The following is a 12196-nucleotide window of genomic DNA, read 5'->3' on the forward strand; positions in this document are numbered from 1 at the left end:
GCCAGCGACATCGGCAGGGCTCCCATTGAAGTGAGTAGCAATTGAATAAAATTTGCAATAGTTTTAATAAAGCCTTTTGAATACATATGTAGTGTATACTGTAGTGTCTCCAATCATGGTGGGGTGTACGATTTTTTCTGAAAATCAAAGTGGGGCATGGGACAAAAAAGGTTGAGAAACACTGGTGTAGACAGTCGGAGTTCGTGAATGTTTAGCCTTTAACAACAGGAATAAACATATCAAACACTTGGCAATTGGTATAAAAGGTTGGTGCTAAGTGGCTGAAGTAGCACAGACTCCGGCTTCCTTTTGAGCAGACTGCTCTGGGCTTGACTCCCGAGCGGACTATACATTGACTGTCACATAGGTGCGTCCCAAGCAAGAAGTGACATCACAAAGTGTGCCGTCTGAGGGATGGGTGCTAAGCTGCGTTTCTATTGGTTGGTAGATGTAAAATATCCCAAGGTGTCCTTCGCAAAGAGTCGACGTTATTGCCAACACCCTGAAGAATTTGCAAACTTCTGCCTGCTTCAGGTGAAAGTTAAGCCTGGCCAACTTGTTTGTGAAAGACTTGGATCAAAAACTTTCCCCGGCCGACCCACAAGGAGGGAAACAATGTGGCCGTTAAAGTAGTAGTAGTAGTAGTAGTAGTAGTAGTAGTAGTAGTAGTAGTAGTAGTAGTAGTAGTAGTAGTAGTAGTAGTAGTAATAGTGCTTTTGTTAGAATTTCCACAATTCTATTTAGTGTCGCTCGCTCTCCTCACCCGTTAGTACACGGTCAGGACTGCAGTAGGTAAGGTGGAGCATTTTAAGAGAAAGCAGCACCAAGAGAGAGAGAGAGAGAGAGGGAGGGGAAGAAAAAAACAAATTACCAAAATAACACATCTATCTATAATTCCAGCAATCTCTGTGTGTCTGTGACCGCTGTTTCTCGAGAACCACTGGGCCAATCTAATTGAAACTTGCCAGGTATCTTACTGGGAACCTGATTATGTGCCTTTTCAAGGTTTGATATTAATCGGACAAGTGGTTCCCAAGTTATGGCCATTTATTTACCAAACCAATGACAGGACACGTTGCTGCATAGGCGTGGCCGTTGGGGAAGAGATCCTCAGCCGCGTTCCCCATTACGGGTGACAACGTACGGACTTCCGGATAGTGATGACTTACTGTATTCTTATAATTTCTCGATTTCTTATGCGCATTTATAGATAAACACAATGCCCCAATCCAGTCGTCGTTTACGAGAGCGAAGGAACGGCCTGTGTGGTTGTTGGAAAGTTTTTTTTTTTTTTTGCACGTACGGCCACACACGTACGGGCACGCGAGAGCGAAGGAATGGCTTGTTTATACAAATAAGAGCTAAATGCCTTGTTGAGTAATACTACAAAGTGCTTCATTTGTGGTCCAAATTTCCTTAAACTTTTGAACAGTGTTACAATATTCTGCCGCCTGATATTCTGAGGTCATGCGTGAGCGCAACAAGCCTATCAGACCCACAGAACTATGTTCCACCATATTTCTCTCTATTTTTGCCTTCCTAGTTTTATAAATCGCCATTTTTTGCACAAGTTAAAATAAAATTTACAAGGAGGTCTCGTGACTTGCTCTGTTCTTTAACCGGGTGTCCAATGATGAAGAGCGTTGGTGAGAAGTGAAGCCAGAAGCACAATAGTAAATTTTTCATCAGCAAGAAAATTTGTCTGAAGATTACGACATTGTAGGTACATGTGAAATATAGTTTCCTTTTCACCATAAAAACAGCATTCCTCTGGAATGTTCGTGAAATGCCGCATCATTGCCCCAGAGCTTAATGCTTCAGTCATATTTGGCTCGGCGGCTGTAGGGTCTAAAAAATCTACGGCCACTAGCAATTATAGGGCGGCCGCAGTATTTCCACGGTCACACAATATAGCAGTCACATATATTTTTATTTTTGAGGTTTCCCAACCTTGACCGAACCCAGTACCTGTAGACCCCAGCAGCCGCATGGCTGAGGAAGTTGCCATTGCAAGGCTTCTTCTTATTATTATTATTATTATTATGATTCTTCCTCCTCCTCCTCCTCCTCCTCCTCCTCCTCCTCTTCTTCTTCCATTTTTCTTCACGTGGCGGCCTGATTCAGCATTATCTTGTAAAACAAGTAATTTATAATCATGTACATTTTTCTCCTCGTTGATAATTAAATAGTTCGGCGAAATGCGACCCAGAAACGATAAAAATGTTATCGGACAAAAAAATTAACGGACATTATGGGACTAAAAAAATCGAGTTATCGGAAGTTAACTGGTCCGATCACGATAAATGGGAGTTAACTTCCGATAATAGTCCAATAAAAAAGTAAACTTCGATAATTATCTGTTTTCGGATTATCGCTTTTGTGCCCAACACTGGTGGCAAACACCTATACTCCGATCTCTAGTGGTAGCGCACGGTCGACGCAGACTGCCACGGAGGCCATACGTAGGACGCACGGCAGGCGTAGAAGAACCGTGCGTCGACCCTGCGTTGCCCGCAGGTAGTCACACAGACCGCAAGGCCACTGTACGTTGAACACAGGGATGCCTTTGGACTACCCTACGGCGACCGTGGAAATAGTGCAGCCGCCGTAATTTTTTGGGGGTTGGCAAAATTCATTTTTCATTGATAAGAGCCGACGGCAGCCGCACGAATAATGCAAGCCCACCGTACGCCCTACGTACGGTCGACGTGGAACACATCTACGTCATGGCTATGGCTTGTCGAATTGCTACGGCCAACTGAGAAATGAAAAAAGTTATAACTCCGCGCTCTAATTCCACGGAGACCCCTACGGCCTGTAAAAGATAGCCATATGGCGTAGGGCCATCCTGAGGCCACCTCAGAAACTCTGCGGCCGCTACACGTTTTTACTGCTGCTCTTAATTTCGGAAGGGAAAGGGGGAGAGAGGGTTGTCAGGCACAGCCCTGGTCCAAATCCCGTTTGTGGGGCAGCATAGCTAACCTAATGTGCATTTAGTGATAAAAGCACCAAATTTGGCACACTTGTAGAAAGACATATTATGAAGCGATTTGGATATTTGGCCACCACAGATTTAGCCTCTGAGGACCGTGGCAGCCATTTTACAAAATGGCGGCAAGGTGACATTAAAATGGCTACCAGAGGAATTAAAATGGCTCGGGCTTCTACATTTGTGGAACGATTTCATCGTTTATGGGGTCTATGGATGCGCCTCACCGAGTACTACAAATGTATGGGAGCAGATTTTCGAAATTCGAAATTGTGAATGGGGGGGTGGGGGTGGAGGGGAAAACCTTTTTTTGGGAAATAATTAAAATTTTGTATAATATGCTCGTATAGTCGTAACATGGACTCTAATATATTTATTTGTCATTGCAGGTTGGTGATGGTGGTCGTCGCTTAATAGCAGCCATGTCCAAGAGCTTCAAGTTGGTCGACCCAGAGCGACCTGTTTCAACGTCGTCACATTCACCAACAACGAACTGGAACCTGTGTATCATCTGTCAAGACGACACGAAAGAGACACTGACTCGTCCCTCACAGTCCAAGCGAACAGATGTCGGGAGCGGCTACAGTTCCCTAGCCGAAAATCTGATCAGATTCAATGAACGAAAGGAGCTTCCACGTACGCTTCAGTTACGCCGGCTTGACGAAGGTCACGGAATTGAAGCAGCTATGGTTGCGAACAGTGCTGGTTATCACGAAACCTGTCGACTGAAATATAACAGGACAAAAGTACAGAGAGCCGAAAAGCGAATGCGTGTAACTGCTGATGACAGCCATAATACTGATGCATGCAAGCGCACCAGGTCCCTCTCCTCGAGCACAGATAAGTCAAGGCCCCCCTCCTGTTTCTTCTGTGAACAACCTGCAGGCTCAGAACGGCTTCATGAGGCAGCGACCTTCACAATTGACAGGCACGTGAGGGACTGTGCGACCCTCCTTGAAGACAGTGCCCTACTTGGCAAACTCAGTGCTGGGGACGTGGTGGCCCTGGAAGCTAAGTACCATGCCAAATGCTTGTCAGGGTTATATAATCGTGCCAGAGCGGCCCGATCTTCTGAAGCGCCAGGAGAAACTGAACCAGAGAAAGAGCTGTCAAGAGTAGCTTTTGCTGAACTTGTGATCTTCATTGAAGAGACCAGACAGGATGAGGAGACGGCGCCAGTGTTCAAGTTAGCAGAACTGGCTCAACTATACCAGTCTAGAATTGAACAGCTAAGCGTCAGGAGCAACACAAGGGTACATTCCACACGTCTCAAGCAGAGACTCCTTGCCCAGTTCCCTGACATGTAATCACACAGCAAGGGAAGAGACATCCTGTTGGCATTTCGAGAAGATGTTGGCGATGCTATTGCTAAAGCTTGTGAAATGGACAGCGACAATGATGCTATCCATCTTGCACGTGCTGCAAAAGTCATGCGCCACCACATGTTTGGTAAAGCCAAGCCTTTCATTGGGATCCCTGAAGGATGCCAGAAAGAGTCTGTGCCACAAATGCTGCTTGGCCTGGTCAGCATGGTCTTAGAGGGACCCAGCATCAAGGACCAGATGACAGACACAAGCAATGCAGCAGTTACCATTGCTCAAATTGTGAAGTTCAACAGCGTAAAACACAAGCGTATGCAAAGCACCTTACCATCCTACACTGTACAGCACAGCCCTGCACAAGAAACGCCTCTTCCAATATATGTGGGGATGACATTACATGCCCACACGCGCAAGAAGGAACTGGTGGATAGGCTGGCACACGTTGGCATGAGCATCTCGTATGATCGTGTCCTCCGCCTCACAGCGAAGATGGGGAACTGTGTCTGCGAGAAGTTTCACTTGGAGCAAGTTGTCTGCCCGCCCAAGATCCGTGGAAAAGTTTTTACGACTTCTGCAGTAGACAATATAGATCACAATCCGAGTTCAACAACAGCGAAGTCCTCCTTCCATGGCACAGCTATCTCACCGATTCAACATCCCAGTTTCATGGGAGAAGGTGTGGATCGAACCATAGTCGTAACTGGAGGATCTGGGAATGCAAGCACGTTCATCCGCCAGCTGCCGCAGTGCTACACTGACATGCCTCCTGTAACCAGCAGTGTCAAGAATGTGCCTGTCCCTGCTGCTAGGGTGACGTCACTTGACAGAGAGGCTAAAAAGCATACTGAGGAAGAATATCTCTGGCTACACAATGCAAGGCAGGTCGTAGACGGAAATGATGAGGGAGGCAAGAACATATCTTGGGCCGCTTTCCATGCCAGCCGTCAGCCACCAGAAGTTAGACCAATCTGCCCCACCGCCCTGCTTCCCATGTTCCAGGACAGTGCCCACACAGTGGCCATGATCCACCACTCCATAGATGTCGTGAAGACTGCTGTTGAACATCTGAATCCAGGACAAACACCAGTGGTCACATTCGATCAGCTACTATTTTCCTTGGCAAAGCAAATTCAGTGGAAGTGGCCAGAGAAATATGGTGAAGATAAGGTTGTCGTGCTGTTTGGTGGTATCCATATCGAGATGGCTGCCCTCAAAACACTGGGAGACTGGCTGGATGGTAGTGGGTGGGTGCAGACACTGGTGCAAGCCGAGATTACCACACCTGGAACAGCCGAGTCTTTCCTGCGGGCATCTCATGTCACCCGCACAAGGAGATCCCATCAGGTTACTGCTGCTGCACTGCACATCCTGCAACATCGAGCCTATGACCATTATTGCAAGAGAGAAGATAATGACGGAGAACATCAGCTTTCTTTTGAAGATTGGTGCTATCAGAGAGGAGAGGATATTCCCCAGTTCCAGTACTGGTCAATTGTGTTGCAATTGGAGTTGTTGTTGAATGTGTATGTACGTTCTCTGCGACAAGCATCGTTCACTATGTACCTTGATGCCCTGACAGAATTGGCCTGTTGGTTCCATGCCATGGACCACATAAATTATGCCGGGTGGATTCCAGTTCACTTGAAGGACATGACTGAACTTCCTGAAAGACACCCAGAAGTAGCCAGAAAGTTTCGAGAAGGTAGCTTCACGGTACAAAAGACAAAGAAGATCTTCTCATCAATCCCAATAGACCAGGCACACGAGCAGAACAATGCCTGCATCAAAGGAGATGGTGGGGCAGTTGGCCTCACTGATAACCCAGCTGCTTTAAGGCATTGGATGATCACTGGGCCGGAAGTGGCGAGGGTCATAGAGGAGTTTCAACATGGAAACCAGCACTCTGGAAGAGAAGACAACATACGCCACCATGACCAGACGACCAGTGTCCAAGCCACATTCACTGAAGATGTCCGGTCACTCGTCAAAGTCATGGAAGAGCTCGGGAACCCCTTTGAGGAAGACAGCCCAGATCTCGTTGCTCTTGATACCAAAGAAATTGTTGGTTCTCCTGCAATTGAGGCAGTCAGAAAGGTAAGGGAGATTGGCCTAAAGCAGTTCCAGGCTTTCTCCAGGGATTGCCTTGTTGAAAGAACCAAGCCAGTTGCTGACACAATTCACCGAAATAAGCTCAAAGTGTTCAGGGCTCAACCAAGAAGGAACGTGAGCAAGGAGAAGCATAAGCTCACTTGCCTCAAGAACAATGCTCAACTCTTCTCACGGCTCTACATCAGCTGTCAGACGAGGGATGGAAACCTGGACGAGGTCTTTCGCCATGAAAATCAGGCATGCCCTCCAGCACTGTCTGATGGATGGAGTCTCCGCGTAGGTACAAAAAGCGATCTACTCACATGCTTTGAAGAGATCTCAGATGCAAGGTCAGAGGCTCCTACCACCACCAGTATAGTCATTGATGGACCAGCCATTGTGCAGATGTTAAAGCCTGCTGCATGCAAGAACTTCAGAGAGTATGCACAAGAGATCTTTATCCCCTACATGTCTACAAGGCTTCAATCTTCATCACGCCTGGACCTGGTATGGGACACCGACATAGCTGACTCACTCAAAGCTAGTGCAAGAGCAAAGCGTGGTAAATGAGTGCGCAGATGAGTGGTAGCAGAAGGAGCCATACCCAGAAACTGGCAGAACTTTCTTCGAGTCGACACCAACAAGACACAGTTGTTCAAGTTCCTGTCAGAAGCTCTCCTCCTGTGGTTTAAACTGAAAGACAAGCAACTCGTCGTCACTGATGGAGAAGAAGTCTGCAGCAAGCCTCCACTGTCTTCGCTGTCTTCGCTGGCCCCATGTACCCACAAGGAAGCCGACAGTCGAATGCTGCTTCATGTATCTCATGCAGCCCGCCATGGCCACAACAAAATCATGATCAGAACGGTGACACAGATGTTGTGGTGTTGGCTGTCTCGGTTGTCCAGAATCTGCAGCCAGAAAATGAACTGTGGATTGCATTCGGAACTGGAAAGGGGTTCCGAAACCTGGCAGCCCATGAAATAGCAGCTGGACTGGGGCCAGATAAAGCACAAGCACTTGCGATGTTCCATTCTCTGACAGGGTGCGACACTGTGTCAAGTTTTGCAAGTCATGGGAAGAAGACTGCGTGGGCAGTCTGGAATGTGTTGCCGGAGTTGACCGAAGCACTGTTGAAGTTGTCATCTGCACCAAGTGACATACCAGAAGAGGTCATGCACACCATTGAGAGATTTGTCATCCTCCTGTACGACAGAACAAGTCCATGCACAGACATTGACAAGGCACGCAAGAAACTTTTCGCAAGGAAGAACAATGTGGAGTTGATTCCTCCAACCAAGGCGCACGTTAAGAGGGCAGCCTACCAGGGAGGTCATGCATGGGGCCAGGTGTTGCTCCTTGCACCAGAGCTGCTGCCGGCAACCAGCTGGGGGTGGACCAAAAGTGAGGAGGGGCTGCATGAGCCCCACTGGACAAGATTACCACAAGCAGCCCAAACTTGCCGTGAACTGCTGTCATGTAAATGTAAGAAGGGTTGTGTGAATCGTTGCAAGTGCAAAAAGGCTGCACTTGAATGTACTGCTCTGTGCCAGTGTGAGGGGGAGTGCACCCAGAAGTAGACATTTCTACTTTTAATTTTGAGTTTTTCATCATATCACTGTAACATCGTGTGTCATTGAAATGTATAATGTGGAATTTTGTATTTCTTGAGTAAATTCTTTTGTGTTGCTTTTGTAAATACACCATGCATTGAACTTTTAATAATTTAATAGAAGCTTTGGGGTGGATGGATGTTTGGTCATTTTTAGATCATATTTTAGTCAGTTGTTGATGATATATTTCCAGGAATTTTTATTCTTACACGCTTTTTCATTGTCATTTATTTTACGCTTGTTATGTAATTATGTCACCCGCAGGGCTATAGGTTGGACTATAGGTTAGGGTTAGGTTAGGTGTTAGGTTAGCTAGTTTAGTCCAACCGATAGTTGGGGGAGTAGCGCCCCCCCCCCCGGGAGCTTAGCTATAGTTAGGCCTTCCTGCTGCCATGTGGGGGGGCAACCAGTTGGGTGACCCTTTACATTGTGGCGTGGACTTTCTTAAAAAAAAACATAAATGTATTTGGGCCCAGAGCAATTTTTCTATTTTTCTCCCCCCATCCCCCCCTTAAAAAATGCGAAAATCGTTAACTGCTATTTTGTAGAGCCTCATTAGTCGCATATATAGGCACAGTGATAGTTGTCACCGAAGTATAAACGTAAAAGCCACAGTGATTTGAAAAATTTCCCCAAAAAAGGGTTTTCCCCCCTTCAAAATTTCGAATTTCGAAAATCTGCTCCCAAATGTTTGTAGTACTCGGTGAGGCGCATCCATAGACCCCATAAACGATGAAATCGTTCCACAAATGTAGAAGCCCAAGCCATTTTAATTCCTCTGGTAGCCATTTTAATGTCACCTGGCCGCCATTTTGTAAAATGGCTGCCACAGCCCTCAGAGGCTAAATCTATGGTGGCCAAATATCCAAATCGCTTCATAATATGTCTTTCTACAAGTGTGCCAAATTTGGTGCTTTTATCACTTAGTGCACAATTCTTTTGAATATTTGAGCTGTGCGGCGCCACTACGTAAATTTCTTGATGGAGGCGTGGGGTTCGAATCTCACTCCTTTACGACCAAACTGTTGCAGGCCGGAGGTCCGGTGGCGAGAACGACTACTAGGTGGGGAAAGTTATGTCATCTCCCACCAGACTCCACGGAATTCTAGGCCGTCGCTCCGGATAATTCTGCGAGCCGGCGGGTCGCTGAACCGATCGTGGAACGCCAATACCTCCAACACGTAGCGTTGGGTCTTTTGTCTAGAACCAATTTACCTAATTAACTACGCGGTGTCGCCTACCAGGGAACCATGCCCTCAGCACGTCTTGCTCGAACTGGGTCACTCGACCGACTGCGGTAGAGTTCCAACTACCGACTACCAACTCTGGTTCGGGTGCAGTCGAGCGGAACTACCAAAGCCATGCCGGCTAGGATGAGCAGATGAACGGGAACAAAGACCCGGCTAAAACTCAGATCCGAACCATGCTGGACGAATGAAAGAAAGGACGGAAATGAACTGGGAACATTTCTACACTAATTTATTTACAATAAAGAAGACACAGAGCAAGACCTATCGTGGAATATACTGGTGTGAATTTACAATGTTGAAAAAACAACACTTATACAGTTTTTACTTACAAGATTGGCTCACACACTCAGACGCACACTCAGATGATTTATTAAAACACCCCCGCAGCCAGAGAGGGAGAGATGAGCTGGGGGTCACAGTTCGCTTGGGTATCTGCACGTTGAAGGGAGAGGGTGCTCCATGGTATGGCACCTGCTAATGGTCATGCGGTTCGGCCCACAGTCACATGCGTGGGGCCTCGTGCTCGTGGAGGAACCCGAGCGGAGCAGTCGGAGTCCCAGGGAGGAGATCAGGGTCACGGACGGGACCCAGGAAAACTCCAACGAACGCCAGCCAAATGCAGAACTCCACTCGAACGCCCCAGACTCCAGCTCATACCGCACGACACACACCAACCAACTCAACTCCTCTAAAAAAAACTTCTACTCTCTGAGGATTGCGTCGTATTTTTATGGACCTCCCCAAACGGGGCGGGGGCTCGGTCAAACAGACGTCACCGTCTGCCCCGATTGGACAGGGTCTTCATGGGGTCCGCCCTTTCTGGGCGGGGCCTCGGCCAAACTGGGAGCCCCCCCCCTCCATGCGTGTGGACTCATCAAGGGGAAGATCCATCATTGAAAAGGAACGTTTGTAGAAGTGCAAAGGTATGGCGGACTGGATGTTTTTGTCCCGTAAGCTGTGGCCAGCGAGGCGAGGGTTGCAAGAGCTGGAAGGTACCGTGAATGGTTGTTGGATGGTCTGTTGGATCATCGTTGGAGGGTTCATTGAATGGTTTGTTGGATGGTCGTTAGATGTAATAACCTACCTAAAAGGACATCGCAACGCACACCTTTGATTCTCCCACTAGACAAAAGGAAGGGACCTGTCTCACATATACTTAACGGAATAACTGAGTCTTGGGACATCTGTATGTTTGAACGCATATGGTTTCCAGATCCGTAACAACATGTATATATATATATATATATATATATATATATATATATATATATATATATATATATATATATATATATATATATATATGTATGTTATATTGTTATGAATCTGGCAGCCATGAGCACACAACAGCCAGAGTCCTTATAGATCAGTTATATCGGTAAGTATGTGTTTCTAGTTAGGGTCCCGTCCATTGTCGAATGGGAATTAAGTGTACGTGCGCTGCGCAGTTATTTTATAGTTCGGATTTTACGTCCCAACCAAGGACCCCCAACAACTCTCTGCTTTTGGCATTGTCCACGCTCTTTGCTCGCTGGCGAGCGAGCAGAGTTTAACATGGACATGACGTCCCTCTTTGGCGAATCGGCAAGGAGTGGGCGTCTCACCCGCCCCGTCCCCCACTTAACACCATTGCCATTACGCACATGGTCGGAGGTGAGGAGGGAGGCGGAGCTACAAACGCCTCCGATCGGGACTCCACCCAGAAGGGTGGGAGTTGCCCCACCAACCGTGGGCCTGTCCAATGGGATACGGCCAGGGAATCGCGTGATGGGTCTGACCAATCAGGAGGCGAGTGGCCAGGCGAAGAAGCCAATCCCTCCTAAAGAGGAAGAGTATGGTTGTTGGGACCAGCGTTGAGAGACAGAGATTGTGGCGTTTGCCAAGCAGCCTGTCATCGTGTGTGAGACATTTCTTGCGGGAAAGGACATTTTCAATTCAGACATTTCCAACCTGGCATCCAAAGCCTGTGAGTGGTTGTCGACAAGAGTACGTTCTGGAGGATCGTGGATCGTGGCGATAGAGGTCTGAAGTCTTGGTACTGGCAATGCCAAGGTCGTGGGTTTGAGTCCCACTGTGGTGGTTCGGGTCAGTGTAACCGCACGAGGTGGGACAGGTACCCCCGGCCTGGCTCTACTGACTGAATACCCACTGAGGTCCATTTCGTGTGTGTGTGTGTGTGTGTGTGTGTGTGTGTGTGTGTGTGTGTGTGGGTGTGTGTGTGTGTGTGTGTGTGTGTGTGTGTGTGTGTGTGTGTGTGTGTGTGGCGCCAGTCCGATAAGTAGACATTGCTTAAGTATCTCGCCCTTGTACATGACTGCACATTCGTGATAAATCTGCTCTGTGTTCCCTCCCCAGTTATTGTTGTTAATAAATTCCCCTTTTGTTGAATGTACCAGCTCGTTCTTTGTCATTTCTGTCATTGGTCTGCCACGGTGCGTATTGGGGATTAGCAAGGCCGTTGCCGTAGTTGTACATTTGGACCAACAGGCCTCAGTAACCATCCGCTCGGGTTACACACGGTTCGAGCACGGTATCGGCTCGTTCCGCTCGAGGCCTGTCGAGGGTGTGAAATCCCCGGTAAGCTTTGCCGCGTGGATATTTAAGTATATTGAAGTTGGCAATTAACCCTACTCCACGCGGTCGAATTATTAGCGATTCATGGTCCTGTAAGGGACCCGTACCTTCGCACTTATCTGAGGGTCACGACCTAAATTCCGGGTGTTCGGTGGAGCCGACTCTACTGCTCCCCCAAGCGGTCGTGCTCACCACCGAGACACGGCCCCACAACAATATATATCAAATATTGTTATGGATTTCAGAATCGGATCTGAGTAATTCACATAACATCCAGGTCCTCAGATAGTTATTTCCATATTCAGTTATTTCCATATTCAGCCTATTCAGACTCGACCCATCCCGTTGTCTGGTGGGATTCTG

General features: G+C 47.6%; 1 pseudogene; it reads left to right on the forward strand.

Moving 5' to 3' along the window:
* The first annotated feature begins 3282 nt into the window (after nt 1–3282).
* Nucleotides 3283–7976, forward strand: LOC147026130 (uncharacterized; annotated as a pseudogene).
* Nucleotides 7977–12196: the final 4220 nt, after the last annotated feature.

This window comes from Eptatretus burgeri, chromosome 5 (assembly GCF_056783735.1).
Source record: "Eptatretus burgeri isolate ZD-2024b chromosome 5, Ebu_testis_v1, whole genome shotgun sequence".
NCBI lineage: Eukaryota > Metazoa > Chordata > Myxini > Myxiniformes > Myxinidae > Eptatretus > Eptatretus burgeri.